Source organism: Equus przewalskii, chromosome 16, assembly GCF_037783145.1.
Source record: "Equus przewalskii isolate Varuska chromosome 16, EquPr2, whole genome shotgun sequence".
Taxonomy (NCBI): Eukaryota; Metazoa; Chordata; class Mammalia; order Perissodactyla; family Equidae; genus Equus; species Equus przewalskii.
Genome location: NC_091846.1, coordinates 46678388 through 46696693, shown reverse-complemented (window position 1 = coordinate 46696693; position 18306 = coordinate 46678388). Strand labels below are relative to the sequence as shown.

At 41.1% G+C, this 18306-nt stretch overlaps 1 pseudogene; it reads right to left on the bottom strand.

Moving 5' to 3' along the window:
- Positions 1–9734: 9734 nt before the first annotated feature.
- Positions 9735–10259, bottom strand: LOC103560487 (small ribosomal subunit protein eS24 pseudogene; annotated as a pseudogene).
- Between the last annotated feature and the right edge of the window lie 8047 nt (positions 10260–18306).

Genomic DNA, 18306 nt, shown 5'->3' with positions numbered 1-18306 from the left:
TTATAGTTATCTCCTATACCTGATCCTGCGGAGAAGGACACAAAGACGCTGCTTTTCTGCAACCCTCCTCCTTGGAGCTATTCTCTGCTTATCCTCTTGGCCTGATTAAAGCTTAAACCAACGCGCAGCCTGGGCTCCGAATGTTTCTTTTCTCTTTCCCTTGAAACTCTGTAAACTGGGTTTCCATCTTTAACAAGCCATACATTCACCCTTCTGCTTCCCTTGTTGGGAACTGACAATCCAGGGAGGAAATGGCGGAGAGAACAGGAGTGAGAGAAAAGAATGAAAGAAACTGCCTGAAAAACAAATTTGCTACTCTTGAGTCAGAAGGATTGCATACAAAAAGCGGTGACTCCCTGTGCCGAGTGACATTGTCTTCCTAATAAGTAAAGGCAAGTGGCCAAACGCACACCTACCCACAGGTAAGGAATTTAATTTTTCCCAGGACTGCAGAGCTCATGAACTTCACATGCAGACCCACAGCCTGGATTCTGCACACTTGCATGGCAATCTTCTCCAGGAGATTTCCATCCTGCTCCACCTCTTGGCTGTCATTTCACAAACGTGGGAGGAAATGACAATATGCTCAGAGAAGTTAGAAGCTGGTGGGCCAAGAAAATCGACTGCACCACTGCCTCCTCTCTGAAAACTTCCAATTTTTCTTTGGGCGATTCTGATCTACAACTCTGTTGATATTGCATCTTTAGTTTCTCTTGTAGAACATTTGCCTAAAACAGGTATAGTCCTGTGTTTTGAGAAGTGTTCATGTATCAAGAGAGGCATTGGTTGTAATTATTGACATTATTTCCATTTTAATTTAGATGACTTTATCGCAATTTATGAATCATGTACCATATACACCATTTCCCCGTTTGCCATATAATAGAGAATTTTTTATTGCTGACTCTCAGATCTCAGCCTCCATCCCAGATAACTCTTTCCTGAGATCCATATGTACCAAGAATTGACAGCACAGTGATTAAATGAACAATTTCTAGAGTCAGACTGCTCAGGGTTGAATCCCAGCTTCTTTATTAACTATGTTACTTTGCATAAATTACTTAATCTCTCTGCCTCAGTTTCTTCATCTGTAAAATGAGGATAATACCATATTTTACCAATTCTAGGAAGGACAGTTTAATGTCTTTGACATGAGGATGCTTCTTACCATTGATGGCACCTTAGATGTGATGAAATAAACTACCAATAGCTAAGAGGATTAAGTCAGTTAAAAACATACAATTTACAACAATATTTGGCATATACTGAGCTTTCAATAAATACTAGCTAATACTATTGCGTTAATGGACATATCCTTCTCAATTTTGGGGCATCTCAAACTCATGCTCTCTTCAAATCTCCTCTAGTTGACAGTGAATGTTTTAAGATCAGGTTTTTTATCGCTAATACTTAGCCTCTTCCTATCACATAGTAGATAATCAACACATAATTCTTAAATGAATGAAGGAATAAATGTACAATATGCATGGCATTGTATATGACAGTATGTGGAGAAAAATCTATTGGGGGGAAAAGAGAGAGAGAGTAATATAGAGAAAAAATCCAATTAAATCTTTGTCATTAGCTACAAAGATCAGCTCTTTTTTCCGCAATATGTCTTCTTCTTGTTTCTCTTTCCTAGAAAGTGCCAGCACTCTGATAAACAATGTGTGTTTTAATGCCCTCAGGCCAGAGTACTGATGCTCCGTTTTCAAATATTGACACCAATATTCTGTGTGGGCACCTGATAAATGGATCTTGTCCTTACTTACTACAAAACAACATCCTTTAATGCACTGCCCTATTTTTCTTGAAAAGGCAACAAGCTATCAAAATGCTGTTAGGAATAAAAATTGCATATGTGGTAATAATAAAACAATGGAAAATCTGGACAAGCACCAAACTTCAAGTGCCTTCTCTGATCTAGATTGCTTCTTCAATGACGGGCACGTACAGTGAAAGGCACAGTGCATACGCACTTTCAACGTAATGCCAAACGCCGTTATGCTCACCAGCCAAATCCTGGGTTAATATGACAAAAACAGCATACCAGGAAAGTTCATTCATTAGTTACACTTAGGGATTCTTCTGTGCATAGAGGAAACAGAGTTGCAATAAATGTTTGACACCTCTTTACCCAGATTTCACCGTGATTAATTTCAGTTGAAAGGTTGGTCCAACAGGGTTCCACTAACATGCTGAACCAGACTCCTCACCAAAGGCCAGTAGGGAAGGTGCCAAGAGGTTCAAATTATTGACACTTTCCTTGCACAGGTCAAGAACCCATCTGCAGCAGGAGAAGATCCTGACAGGAAATCATATTCAGGCTTTAAAAAATGGTAGATGCATATGATACCCTGGTTGCTTTAGAGGGTAAAAAAAAAAAAAAGATTACAACTAACACACCTTGCCAACTGGGTCTTATCAGGCCTTCACTATATGTATATATTCCTTTAGTGAGAACAAGACAATGGCTGGTAGGGGTAGAAGTGGTTGCATGCTGGTTCTTAGGAAAAGAAAGATAGATTTAAATATCCACATGGAAATTATCTGAAACAAAACAATATTCTACTGCATTTGCCTATGATTTCTTTTCAAACCATGTGTCTTATCTCAGGCTCCCAGACCAGGGGGAGATAATTAAATGAGAGGCTCCCTATGGTCTCATCCTCCAGGTCCACGCCTCAGAACTGCATTCTCAGCAAGGCAGTGCTGAAGCCAAGTCTCTCTGGCAGCTTCAGCACTAAGGATCGCCACCCATTGGAAAGAATCCAAGACAGAACCACCTCCTACCAAATCTCATTCTGCAGTAAATTGTGCCATACTTACTGTACTTTAAGTTGTACTGATTACATTACAGGAGCAAGATCCATTCATACTCAATGCAACATTCATCAAGTGGAGGGAAAAAAAAGTTTTTCCTAAAAAAAGATGTTGAACCAGATTCTTACGATCACTATATTATTTCCTGGAACATTACTGGGGCTGACCAATGTTTCCCATTCTCTTCCCATCCCTAGACATATAGGAGAACGACTTTCCCACTCCATGAAATTGGACATGGCCATTTGACTTATTTGGGCCAATGAAGTGTGAAGTGGAAGTGATGTGCATCGCTTCTGAACAGAAGCATCCAGAGTCGGGGTGAAATTCTCTGTGCTCACATCCCAGCCACAGTGATCACAGACACAAATACTGGGATGCAGGTGCCCCAAGATCAAAGGGCCTGGAAGGTTGGGCCACTTTATGGCCAGTCACCTGAACTTAAGGTAGACTTGGTATGACAAGGAAATTTTGTATTGTCTGTCACCATAGCAGACCCTAATGGATGCAGATAATACAGTAACTATGGATTTTGGAAAGCAGAATTTGCTTTTGTAGACTCTATACTAGTTATCAATAAAATGCTAAAGCTTTCAAGGTTATCTAACTCCCAGAAAGAAACTTGTATCCTGCTTCACCTAATAAAAATCAGAATCTAGGGGCCAGTCCCGTGGTGTAGTGATTAAGTTCAGCATGCTCTGCTTCAGCAGCCCAGGTTCACAAGTTTGGATCCTGGGCACAGACCTACACCGCTCAGCGGTGGCCATGCTGTGGCTGCAACCCACATACAAAACAGAGGAAGATTGGCACAGATGTTAGCTCAGGGTGAAGCCTCCTCAGCCAAAAAAAAAAAAAAGAATCAGAACCAACTGTTTCATTAAAGTTAGGTTGCATAACATAGCAAAATCCCTAGTTATAGTTCATAATTTACTCTCTAATTAATGTTCTATATGTTGTGACAAGAAGTCTGAGCCACTGCCTAGTGAGATTGTAATTATGAAGCAAGTTTAAGATTACAATTAATTTAAATCACAGTTCTGCCTCAACATTATCAATTTGGCCTCCAAATCATAAAAACCAAAACTGTAAGGATTTGTGCAAAAATGCATTGGGCTAATTACTTAACAAATTGTTTAATATCCATGATAAGATTCCAAGAATATGGGGGAAATACTTTGGATCTGTAAATATGAAAAATGGGTTATCTTACTCTTTCTTCTGCTTCTGTGGCCCTAAATAAAATTGTCATCTGAAAATAGTTGCAATAGATATTAAAATTTTAGCCTCAGGACAATTTTTTTTCAGAAAACTCCTCTTTATCTTTAATATTTCTGAAAATGAGCCAATGATGAGATGATTCCATCTTTCGTGTAATCCAAAGGGTACATGAATAGGATTTTATGATGATTAACAAAACAATATTTATTGAGCATTTTCTGTGGTGTGCAAGTTGTGCTTACTCTGGAGATACAATGATGAAAAACAGATATGTGGTCCCTGCTTTCCTCAAACTTTTAATCTAGCAATCTCTGCTTCAGAGTGTGTATACTGCTATTTTCTCTCCAAGTTTTATGGTGTGAAAATAACATCGCCAAATCCTTATAGTCATATAGTAGAACTCAATTTATCTGGAAAGTCCAATTATCTGGAACACAGCTGAGAATCAAGAAGGCACTGAAAGGAGTCTTTGAGAATTCAAACTTATTTCACAAACAAAGAAAAAATGGCTAAAAATTACAGAATATTTATTCTGTGCTATTCACTTTGTTAAACGCTTTGTAGCAAAGACTTCGTTGCCATAAGACCCCATGATGAGTTACTAGCATTGACCCCATTTTACAGATGAGGAAATTGAAGCTCAAAGAAGATAAAGAACTTTCCTAGAGTGTGAGTTGATGCAGGCAGAGTTTGAATTCAGACCTGTCCGACTCCAGAGCTCAGTATCTTAACCACTACCCCTCACAGCATTTTGCAAACACTGGGCATTTAAACTCTTCCTCTCCACTTACGGGCGACTCTGTGAGGCCTCAGTGCAGTTACTATTGCCACATAACAAACCACTCTGGATTCCATGGTTCAGGAATTTAGCAAGGGCACACACAGCAGGAACTGTTTGTCTCTGCTCCCTGATGTCTGAGGCCTCAACTGGGAGGACACAACAGCGGGGCTGAGGGACTCAGGATTCAGCAGATGAAGGCTGGAATCATCTGGAGGCGTCTTCATTCATGTGCCTGGAGGTTGATGCTTGTTGGCTGGGACGGCAGCCGGAGCTGACGATTGTACCATCTGCGCATGGCCTCACTATGTGTCTCTGACCTCCTCATGGCATGGAAGTCAGATTTGTTACATGATGGCTCAGGACTCCAAAAGTCAGTGACAAGGCAACAACTGCATTGCCTTTTACGACTTAGTCTTAGAAGACACATAGTGTCACTTCTGCCATACTCATCACAAACTTGCCCAGACATAAGGCAATAGGATGTAGACTCCATCTCTCAATAGGGGTCAAGGTCACAGTTTAAAAGGGGATGTGGTAAGGAAGATTGTTGGCAGCCATCTTTGGGAAGTGCAATCTGCCACGGGCCCCCACCTGATGTTCAGCTGCATGCTTGTCCGAGCCAACCCACCTTGGGAATATCTAAACCTATCCCAAGTAGAGAGAATAGAGTAAGATCGTGTAAACATTGCCCAGCTCCAAGAACAACCAATGATTTGTCAATTCAAACAATAAATGTCAAGGATGGCTAATAGGGCAGAAATTAAAAATAGGAACGTCAGTTTTACCATAAGACAGAAATAGAAAAAGCATGGACAGCAGATAAGAAAAACTCAATAACTACAGCCTGCAGGGCATTTAATTCAGGGCCTACATCTTCCAATAGCTCAATAACCCCACGGGCATCCTGTATTCTCACACTGAAAAATAGCAGAGTTTTCTAATAATGGCCCTACCCATCTAGCTGAGGTTAGATTCTGTCTAGTATATTCCAGGAAGGAAGGTTGCAAAGTGTGTGTTATATTTTATGAAGATTTGTATTTGAAAGAGGTGCTTTAGGGAGGTAAACACATTTATCTCACGTGGAACAACTCATTTCTGGATTATTACCTCTCACATAGAAAAGATGCAGTCCTGGATGCTTTTGTTTGGATGAGAAAAAACAAGACAACACTACAGGTTGCATTTTCTAGAGTGAATGCCCAAATTCCACCCATAGTTACCAAGCTGGCACACACCGCACATTCATTTAGCTATGTGCCAATGCATGCACACATTTGCAGACAAGCACCTGTTCTGGATATTTAATTTTGATCCTTATCTCCTAAAAGTATTTTAAAAAATAATAATAAGAGATTTCCTACGGCCTTGAGTTTCAAAACCAGCAAAAACCGATGGAGTAATTGGAAACAGTTCCAAAGTCCAAACACTATTCACCATACGGAAGAGCAACAGTCACCCCCACTAGATTTTCCCCCAACAAATTTGCCTGCCTTGTAATAATCTGCTTAGATGAATGTAAAATGTCGGTTTATGTTTCTTGAACACACATCAGCTGACAGCTGAGAAGAGCCAAATGCAGGTAAAAAGTCTGGACAGCTCGTGTGGAGTACTGGCACTAGAGTTTATCAGTTGAAGACAATATCATATTATGGGATCATTAACTTAAAAAAAGACATTTGATAGCATTTTTAAGTTAGGTGCTGATCTTTTTAAGCCTCTGAATACTATAAAGAATATCTAAAAAGAAGTCTCTTTTCCCACAACTCCTGTCCATCCACAACTTCAATTTCTAATTCTCACAGTGACTTGTAAAAAATATTTCTCATTGAGCAGTGGAAAATTTGAGCTATTTTATAACATCACTGAACAGAATAAGCTCTTGAATAAGTTGCAACATAGAATTCTTTAGAGCAGGCATAACTGATGGGACGTGAAAACCAGGTAAATAAACAGGGAATTAAAGAGCACAGTGAGATGTGGCAAAACAAACAAACAAGACAGTAGTGATAGTGGTTTCTTCGACTGCTGAAGAAAAGTTCCATGAACTTTAAAAATCTCTTTCTCTCCCCCTCCATCTCCATCCAAGTCTCTGAGCTTTACTTTTCTTTGTTTATTGAATATGTCTAATGTAAAAGTATAATTGTCTCTTTGTGTTAGTTGCTGGAGCCTGCGGGTTGTGAGTGGCTATGGGCTGCTGTGTTACTGCTGGCAAGAGGATGAGTAATGGCTAAATAAAAGATCTAGAGAGGGCTGTGGGCTTTATGTACAAGGCCCAGAATCTCCAGAAACCAGAGACAAATCCAGACATGGTGGAAAAGGTGCAAACAGGAAAAAAATAAGAAAAGAGAGAGAACTCGTTATTAAATCAGTTTGTAAGGAAAAATTATAGTGTCTTAACAACTGAAGAAGCATATCTCAAGATAAAAACTAAAGTTTAGGATTTCTTTCAACCATCAGTTATTACCAACAAACAATTTACATCTTTTGGCAGTGCTGGAATCAGGACACTAGCTTCTACATATGTTTTTGTTGTTAAATTCACAGTTACGCTTTAGTTTCATGAACAGAGTGGCACATTATATCTTATTAAAATGTAAAGATCATATCTTCTGAAAAGATTAAAAAAATTTCAAGTATTATCACTAAAGAATAGAAATAGAAGATGACAAAGCAAATTATAAGTTTTGAGTAAGAGAGTAGAAACAAGAGGCTGGCCCCATGGCCGAGTGGTTAAGTCTGTGCGCTCCGCTGCAGGCGGCCCAGTGTTTCGTTGGTTCGAATCCTGGGCACGGACATGGCACTGTTCATCAAACCACGCTGAGGCAGCGTCCCACATGCTACAACTAGAAGGACCCACAACGAAGAATATACAACTATGTACTGGGGGGCTTTGGGGAGAAAAAGGAAAAGATAGAATCTTTAAAAAAAAAAAAAAAGAGAATGGTCTCTGGAAAAAAAAAAAGAGAGTAGAAACAAGTCAAAATATATCCAAAATCACAATAAATGTAAGTGAATTGAACTATCCAGTTAAATGCAAAGATTGTCTGATTGTTTGCTTACTTCTTTTGAAAATGGGTTCTTATGGTCTGTCTAAGAATTAAACTGACGTGAGACAAATTAACAAAAGAAAAACAAACAAAAGTTTAATAACATGTATACATGGGAAAACCTCGTAACTCATCCAAATGGCCAAAGCACTCACCTTAAATACCTTCCTCACCTAAAGAAAAAGGAAGATGTTAGATGTGGGGAGAGTCAGGGACTTCAAAGGGAAGGAAGGCAATTCATAGGTAGGTGAAAAAGAGAAAATGCTTGGAAAACAAGTGTTTGGACACACAGAAACAGAACACAGGGTGAGACCAAGGAACACGCTTTTCTAGTTTTCTCCCTGTCTACCATCTAGTTTATGTTATACTAAGGTGATAGCTCTCTTCCTAAGACAGATTTTTTTAAACTGAATTCTTTTAGGCAGTTAAGGGGGAGGTAACAAGAGAAACTTTCTGAGGCTCTTGTTTCTTAAAAATACTCAGCCTAGGGGCCGGCCCAGTGGTTAAGTTCTTACATTCTGCTTCAGCAGCCTGGGCTTCACCAGTTCAGATCCCGGGTGTGGACATAGTACTGCTTGGCACGCCATGCTGTGGTAGGCATCCCACATATAAAGTAGAGGAAGATGGGCACGGATGTTAGCTCAGGGCCAGTCTTCCTCAGCAAAAACAGGAGAATTGGCATCAGATATTAGCTCAGGGTTAATCTTCCTCAAAAAAAAAAAAAAGGAAAAAACTCAGCCTTGGCCAGCTCCATGGCCAATGGTTAAGTTCACACACTCCACTTCAGCAGCCCGAGGTTTCGCCAGTTTGGATCCTGGGCGCAGACATGACACTGCTCATCAACTCATGCTGAGGCAGCATCCCACACAGCAGACCCAGAAGGGCCTACAACTAGAATATACAACTATGTACTGAGGAGCTTTGGGGAGAAGAAGGAGGAGGGGGAGGAAAAAAAGATTGGCAACAGATGTTAGCTCAGGTGCCAATATTTAAAAAAAAAAACTTAGCCTAAAATAATCTTCATATTAAAGAGACACATTTTGGGGTAGGAAATTTTGTTCCCCTTCAGTAGATTCTAATATGTTCACTCAATGATAAAATTTCCTGACACCGCATTTCTCAGAATGTATCGCTGTCATTAAGCATCACATGACTGTATTGTTTTCAAAGCAAAAACTCAAGGAGAAATACACAGCCTTAAAATACTTTCAACACATTGGAAGAAAGGCAAAAGATAAGGACTTTAAGAAGTTTTGTACCAACTCGATAGACTACTACTGGCTTCGTCCATGCTCTAGACTCCCTTCCCCGATCTAGACTTCCAGTTAAGAGTGCTCCATCACCCCGCGAGACTCAGACACAGCAATTGATGATGCATGGTGTCATGCAGCACTGAAACACAGCCTGGCTCTGATGTCACACTCCAAAGCTTTCTTGACATGCACTTAACTCTGGGAAAGAAGAAAAAAGAGGGAAAACTAGAAACAATTTTTGAAAAAAACAATGCGAATAGGTATAGAACTGGGAAAATGATTTTTCTTTGATCTTTAACTGCACCGTCATCAATCTCCACCACAGTCAACCATGCATAACCATCCAGTTTATAGTTTTGGAGCTAGTAAAAATGTAACGAACTGTAAGTCACGTCAGCCATAACTAAACTCCTAACATTGCCTCTATTGTCTCATCAACTTAAATTCTGGATTCACTAAGCAGTGTGTCTTTGGAAAAATCACTTAAATTATGCCATTTTCCTCATTTAATTTCCTCAAAATTAAAATTATGATACAATTCTCAAATGTATTCTGGTGAGAGTGAGATGATCAAAGTAATACAGCACTGGTTCCTGTGGCTACTGTTAGTAATTATCTTTTTTTTCACATAAAAGTTTAGTTTATTAATACTCTCATGAAAAATCTGCACAAGTCACCACAGATAAAGTCACTGCAGAATCTTTACTCCTTCTGTTGTCCAGTCTCCAGCTCACTTTTTGCCAGCGCTGACATTGGCCTTTGCAGGCCCCCTGACTCTCTTCCTTCTGTTCTTGCATTCCTTCCGTTGTTTTCTTGAGGTGTTTTTCTTCTCATACAGGCCACGTCTTGCAAGTCTATGTTTTGGTTCATTTTTCTTTGTGTGATCCCAGGAATCATAAATCATGCCAGAGCCAGTTGTCTTCCCACCACCAAAATGGGTTCTGAATCCAAATACAAAGATGACATCTGGTGTGGTCTTGTACATTTTGGCTAGTTTTTCCCGAATTTCTGTCTTAGGCACTGTTGCCTTCCCAGGGTGAAGGACATCTATGACCATTGTTTCTGCTGAAGTAGTCGGTTGGTCATGAACTTCCGGGTCCAGATAGTTACTGTGTCATTCATGATGGCGGTGGATCCTCAGGCAGCCAGGAAGGAAAAGAGGACCACTCTTCACTGGCCAATCATATCAACGCACACGGGAGTGTTAGTAATCATTATTTCACAGTTAGTGTCTACCTTAGAGAGACACCTTATCAAGGAAATATCTAGAAAACACTTGACATTAACGTGGATTGAAGGTTTTAGAATATCAGAAGGGGACATAGGGTGAAACGTTGGTCAGCCTTGAAATCAGAGGGAAAAAATGAGAGTCATCAAGGCTCTCAACATCGACAGCGTCCCTAAGAGCACTGTCCAGGATTTCTCTTGTCAATAGTAATAGCTCCATAACTCTATCATGGACTGGATGAATCAGGCTAACAAACCATAGGCCTCCCCATTTGGGTGGCATTTTTGGTAGAGAATCAAAGGCTCCACCCTCCCTTCAACATTTCCCACATGCAGGAAAATCTAAAAATAAGAATCAGGCTTTGCCAGTCAGTCATTGTGTCCAAGAAGACCCTGCTAAGATATAAATGCTATTTGTGAAATATGTTAGAGTTAAATAGTTGTGTTGCTGCCAATCTGAAAGAATGGGAAATATCACAATTAAGTTTTCTACTTCTAATTCTGGTCGTGTGACCTCAGACAAGTTATTTATGCCTTTCGAGGTTATACCCTTATGTACAAAATAGGGATAAAAAATATCTACGTCACCAGGTGAGATGAGTTTTACTGAGCACTTGCACAGTGTAGAACACGCTAAGTATTGGATGAGTGGTGGTCATTATTCGTGGAAGGAAAAAGTAGGTCTGGAGCCTAGGCCTGGCTTAGGAGGATGGGAGCCACTACGGGAGAGACAGTATCCACTAAAAACATCTCAGTGTTCAGAGTATCTACTGAGAAGTAGTGAGAAAGGAGTGGGATACAGAGGACTTATTTCTCCTCGTTCCTGGTGGAGTTTGACACCAAGTCCAGGAGGGAGAGAACTCCATCCAGAGTGAAGGCAGTTCAGACCTGGAAAGATCTGGCCATAGAGGGTTACTGGCTAAGCCCCTGATCAGGGAGCTGTGGCCTGTCTTCAGTCTTGGCTGCCAATGAAAAACAAATTGCTTCCCATTACATACCTCATATTTCCCAGGCAGGACCTACCTATTGAACACGACACATAAATTCCAGATGAAAGAAGGGCATCTGTTTCCCAGGAATGTAACTTTCCCAAGCACTGCACACACAGATTTATAGTAACGTTGGGCAGCCATGCAAAAGGTTGCATTGTGTTCAGTAGTACTGCTTCTAATTTCAGGAGGATTTCAGTTGAGGACCTTTGAAGTGGGAGCTTGAATCATGCATCTGTAAATTCCTCATTTTCCACAGTTATTAAAACACCCGTCAGTGCCAGGGTATCCCATTGTTCATTCACTCCTTTGGCACGCCAGCATGGGGGTGGATGCCAACCACACAGCAGCCACAGAGTCACCGACAAATACTAGGTGAGGCAGGCAGGCGTCATGGAGACTAGAGACTACATGCCAAAGGGACACATGCTTGGGACCAGCCACACCGTCACCACTCAGAAGTCCTTTAACTCCTTGTATGTGTTGTGAAATCCTTCAGAGCTATGTGAGAAAACATGGAAATGAACTGAGACCATCAAGGGATGAATTTCTGCATCCATTAAGCTTTCAATTTTAAATAATAATAAAAGCACTCATCATGCTAAGATGGGCAAACATTTTCTTATTGTTCCTCATCCCCTATTTTTGGCCTGGCCACACTCCTGAGTTGAGGAGAGAGTACCCAGTAGGGTCTGCTACAGTCATAGTCGGAAGGCATATTTATAGTTTAGGACATCAACGCCAGCCACAGATGTGTGAGTTAGAACCAGAACCACATGTTTGCCTTAATTAGTTCTTTTCTTTGGAGTATAACCCACTGTATATAGCATGCTTTGTTCCTCCGTACCCCAGATTGCCACTAATTATCATTGTGATGCTTTAATAGTAATTTTCACACCCAGAGAGTTCAAACTCTTCACTTACATTATCTCCTTTTTATTCAAAATATCCTTATGAAATAGCTGAAGGAAAGCTACTGTTATCTCATTCCATCACACACGTAAACTGAGGCAAAAACCTAGGTACTTAAACAAGGCATAGCCAGAAACTAAGAAAACTAATTTTTAGGTGTAGCTTGTGGAATCAGTGTCACTACACCCATAGAGATACCTACCAATTCACCTACAGCCATCTGTTTTCAGTAATGTTACCAGGACTAACTGCTCTGCGTGAGCTCCACATGTGACCATATGGAAGGATAAGCAGACATGTTACCTGCCACCAAAATGGCCCTATTTACAGGCAATGGAGCAGCCTTTAAAAAGCCAATCAAAACACATTGAATTATCTAATACAGGGTTACTCAACATAAGCTCTGTTGACATTTTAGATAATTCCTTGGTGTGAGGGGCTGTCCAGTGCATTTTAGGATGTCTAGAAAAACCCCTGGCTTCTACCCATGAGATGCCAGTAGCATTTTTCCCAGTCGGGACAACCAAAAATGTCTCCAGACATTGTCGAATGTTCCCTGAAGGGGGAGGAAAGGTGAACAAAACCACTTGCCGTTGAGAACTTACTAGGCCTGGCACCGTAATAGCCAAATGCTAGAGGCTAATACATGACATCGTTCTTGCCTTCATGAGACTGGAGGTAAAGATGGAATTTACATTCGCAGAAAATCATTGGGGGTTGGGAATTAAGAGTCAAACTATGCAAAGGGAATTCTGAAGGGGAGAATCGCAATGAATCAGAGCAGACTTCGTGTAGAGAGTGGGCTTTGAATTAGAGGTTGAAAAACGTGTCAACGTTGAAACATTAAGTGATGAAAGACTTTAGGGTATTGCCAAAGGGAAAATAGTATAAACAAGGAGCCCAAGAAAAATCGATTGCCTAACTGGCAGGTGCTAGGAGTGGTCTTCTTGTGATGGATCAGTGTCTACGGAAAGGAAGTGCCAATAACTGGTCAAACCTCTGTCTTGTTCATTAGTTGTACTTGCTTAGAAGATATAGAGGTCAGGCTTTCAAATTAGCTGATGAAATGAAGCTAGAATTAATAGCGAGTACAGTGGATGGCAAGATCAATCTTCAAAAAGATCTTGAGCACCTGGAGCAATGGGTTGAATTTAATAAAATATTATTTAGCTACAATGGATATAAGATCTGCGCCTGCATCAAAAAAGTGAACTGTAGAAACAAAGTATGGAGGTAACAAAGTTTAGCAAAAGCAAATGTGGAAAAAAGAATTACGCATTTTGTAAGCAGCATGTTCAACAGAAATCAACTATAAAATATTTTATTCTCTCCCTGATATCCTAAAAAATGTAATGAAATCTTAGGTTCCATTAATAGAAGTATAAGGTCTAGAATGAGAGAGGTGACAGTCCCCTTTAGAATATGCATTTTTTAGAAACCCACAAGGGGTTTACTGTGTTCATTCTTTTAAAGCTTACAGACAAACTGGAACATATTCAAAGAATAGCAAGGCCAATGGGCAAGAAGTTTGAAACCAGACTACGCAAGGAATTTGAATTTTTAATCAGGAGACAAGGAAGACCTGCAAACACGGTAGGTATTTTTGCATATTTGAAGGCCATTAGTGGTAGGGATAGAATTAAGAACAGTAAGCAGAAGTTATAAGGAGTCAACTTTTGAATCAGACATAAAAAATAACTTTCCTATGCTCAAAGTTGCCCAAAGATGTTCCTCTCAAGAGGAAGGTTACAATCTGAGAACATCCCTCAACATAAGCAAGACGACCACTCAACAAGAAAATTAATACTTCTACAAACCTCCATGTCTTCTATCTATAATTAGAGGTAAGAACAAAGATCTTTATGAGATAATATACGGCAAGAGGTTGGCACCTAGAAAGTACCTCAGTAAATTGCACCCATTACTTTTCATTCATGTTCTATAACCAACTCGCCCCCCCTCTGTCAGAGAGCTGCAGGTAGACCAACTAATGCACAGAGTTTCCAAGTATCTTTAACTATTATTGGAAGGAGAATCAGGATCTAAAACATGTGGTTACAGGAATTATAAGCCTAGAACTCCAATTTCTTAATTACAGAGGTTAAGAAAGAGGTGACGGTATTTACTGCTCTCGTGATATTGTAGCCGCGCAATATAACCAACTTCTTGCATTTCCCAGCTTGCTTTTTTGATTAAAGCCTTTCGTAACCACTTGTCTTCATATCCATTGTGTGTGAGCTGACCTTCTCTAGACTAGAGTAACTAAGAACACGACACTCCTGGGTCCCTCCCTCCAGTGATACATGGAAACACGAAGTGCTCACGGCAGTCGTGTGCTGCAGGCCCACACAGGGAGAATGCTGGGGCCCTCCCACAATCCTCGTTTTGTGTGGCTTTACAGCAGGTGTCAGCTATATTAACATCACAGCAAATGTCCTGAATATTTCCTCCTGTCAGGATCTGATGTGGGTCTACTCATGAATTGACTGAAATACTACTCAGAATCTCAGAATAACCATGGCAAGAGGAATACAATTTTTCTTGGGTGCATGGTCTACAAGAAATTACTCTCCTAGTTCACAGCAAAATTCCTCCTTTGGCTAAAAGATTGCCAGACTGGCATGGGGAACTGGCCTCTAATGCTGGCTTTCTTCTTGACATGAGTGACAGCAAGTGTCTGTTGTTTGACTTGAAATTGGTAAAGGCCAACATCCCAACCTTGCTTACCACCAGTCTCTTTAGTGCATTTTTCCATTCTAGTTCAGGACTGTGACTAGGGATAGACAAGTGAGGCACCTAGGGCACAAAATTCCTGCCCTCATCCTGCACTTGTGGGACACTGAGACAGGGCCTCCAGTATCCACGCATCTCATGGCTTCACTCTAGCCCCAGTCCTGTCAAGTGGAACTGGTGTACTCTTTGCATTGTTTCCAGATCTTTGCTTCTCATTATGCTGACTCTCCAGCTTGGATGTCCTGCTTCCCTCCAACTCAAAGAAGGAGTTAAGTGTTACCTCCTTTTGAAAGCCTTCCATGGCCCTCTGGCTGGAGGTTACCTCTCCCTCCACTGAATGCCCACTGAAATCTACCTGAAGCTCCCTTAAGACATATAAAAGCTGTTTACCTTGTTTTATAATTACTTACAAATTTACCTGTGACAGAGGCTGTTAGTTTCCTACCCCAATATCTACCTTCCTCTTTGCTTTAGTAACAGAACCTTGATAAGTAGCTGGAGACATCTACCCAGCTCAAAGACTATATTTCCCAGCCTCTCTCGAAGCTAAATGACTAAACCTTGACTGTTCAGATATGATGTAAGATAGAAGGCCCCGAAATCTCAGTGAAAGAGAAAGGTGTACCCCTCTTCTCCCTTTCCTATATATTTGTATATGGAAAATGGATGTGAGGGCTGGAATTCCAGCTGCCATCTTGAAGCACAAGACCAAGGCCCTCACTCTAGGCAGGTGGAGAAGAAAGCTAGAAGATCTTGCAACATTAGTGACACTGCAGAGCCTTCACACCAGCTCTAGACTGTCTCCCTCAAAACTCTTTTACAAGAGACAGAAATAAACTTGTGCATCATATAAGCCACTGACACAAGCTCCCAAACTTAATTCAAACTAATACAGGTTTTGATACTAAAAGGCAGCTGCTGTATTAGCTAAAATGTTTAAATGATTAGTTTAAAGGAGATGGTTGAGGGGCATCAGCAAGGACAAAACTATTGCAGACTGGGGAGTTGACAATCCTGGTAAAACAGTGGCCAGCAGAATGCTGGAAGGTACAAACAAAGGGTTGTGACATTAATAATGGTAGGAAATTTTTACAGTGTTAGTGTGTGTTGGCTAATTCTTGACACAGTCAACAACATCCTACACAATAGAGATGGCACAGAATGCCTGTGAGTAATAAACCAGAGTCTTTAGGCTCAAAAATTACATCAACACAGGATCTCTGATTCTGATTACTCACAAATCGAACAGGATAGCAGCAAGTAGATTGGAAGGCCTCTCAAGTTTTTAGGGAATCGTATTGCTGATGAAACCCCAAGCCTAGCCAGCAGCATCATGACAGTCCAATCCCTAAAACTATCCCTGAGTCCTCAAACTTATCCAGAAAAGAAGTGGGGCACGAATGCAGCTAGCAAGAAGGGTCTACACTCTAATGCACACCTTGGAAAGACCATACAGGGAAGAGCATCCCAGAGGACAAAGCCACAGGACATTGAGGACAGTAACCATGGAAGTCACTCCACTACTTGGGCTCAAGTCTTCACTATTCTGGTCGTACATAATTTAAAATTGCTATGGTCTCCCCTTTGGTCCTCCCCTTTTCTGCAGGGAAGTTTCGTGGTAGTCACCATGTTCCTACTCTTCTGTTGAACGTTGGGTATAATGGGCAGTTACCTTTGGCCAGACTATGACAATCCACACTGGGATCTGAAGGAGCTGATGGCACACAGGCAGAGATCCTCAACCTTGAGCTGGAGGCTGTAACTGTGCTGCACTTTGGGGTGTCCCCACTGGGGAAGGATCCTAAGTATGAGAGGAAAGGTGTGCGAACACATTTGGGGACTCAGTGGAGCCAAATGGCAGAGACTGATAACTTCCTACTCACCCCTGATTTTGGTAACAGAACCCTGAATTTTACTTAGCTGGGCATGTTGCCTACTGAACAGCAGTGAGAAATCACTTGATGCTTTTGATTAGAATTATGCTTCAGGAAGATTGCTCTAAAACAGTAGAGAGTATTCACTAGAAGGAGAAACGGACTAAAAGAAAGGATTCTGGCTAGAAGTCTATTGCAATATGCAAAGGAGAATTAATGAGAACTGAGTAAAGGTGGATGCCAGGGAAATAAAAGAGAACGTGAGGACAGAGAAATACAAAGGTAGATGCTGCTCAATTTGGTGATGTGACACAGGCAGCAGAGAAAAAGAAAATGTAAAATATGACTCCATGATCCCATTTAAATGTCTAGTGAGCAGTCATGCCAGGAACGGAAACAGGAGGAAGAGCAGGGCTGTAACAACCAAGATAAGCTCTGGCCTGAATATATAAGCGTGCGTTGCTGGCAAGACACCCAGGTTGGTATCTGACACAGACTTAAAGTCATTGAGGACAGAGGGAGGTAGACTACAAACTGGAAAATTGTCAGCCAAGGATAATAATTAAAACAGAGAAGTAGAAAAGGTCATCAAGAGAAATTGGTAGAAAGAGTAGAAAGCCAAGAACTACTTGGCACCATTGGGAAGCGGCTTCTCAGAAGTCAAGTCCAGACAGTGGATTCTCAAAGTGTGGGTGTGGCCCCTGGAACTACAGCCTCAGCATTATATGGTGCTGTGTGTTATATATGTGTCTCTCCAAAATTTGTATGTTGGACCCCTAACTCCCAGCATCTCAGAATGTAACTGTATTTGGACATAGGGCCCTCAAAGAGAGGATTAAGTTAAATTGGGACCGTTGGAGTGGGCCCTAATACAATCTGACTGGTGTCCTTAGAAGAAGAGGAAATTTGAACACAGAATGTGACACCAGGGATGCATGCACACAGAGGAAAAACCATGTGAAGAGGCAGCAAAAGGGCAGCCATCTGCAAGCCAAGGAGAGAGGTCTCAGAGAAACCAACCCTGCTTTCACCTTGATTTTGGCCTTCCAGCCTCCAGGACTGTGAGAAAATAAATTTCTGTTGTTGAAGCCACCCAGTCTGTGATATGTTGCTATGGCAGCCCTAGGGCACTAATACACATGGGAACGCATAAGACACATAAATCCTAGGGCCCACCCTAGACCTATGGAATCCGAAACTCTGGGGATGAGGCCCAGCAACCTGTATTTCAACAAAACCTCCAGGTGATTCGGATGCCCTGCTAAGTTTGAGAACCCCTGGTCTAGAATATAGTTGCTCAAGAACAGGGGAGGCTAAAGTAAATGAAATTTTCTCCTTTACCCTGAGTTGTCATATTCTTTATAAAGAATTCTTTAAATAAGCAGGAACAGGCAGTAGCAGTGTCTTAAATAAACAGCTACGGTTTTCATTAAAACTAATTCAGGTACT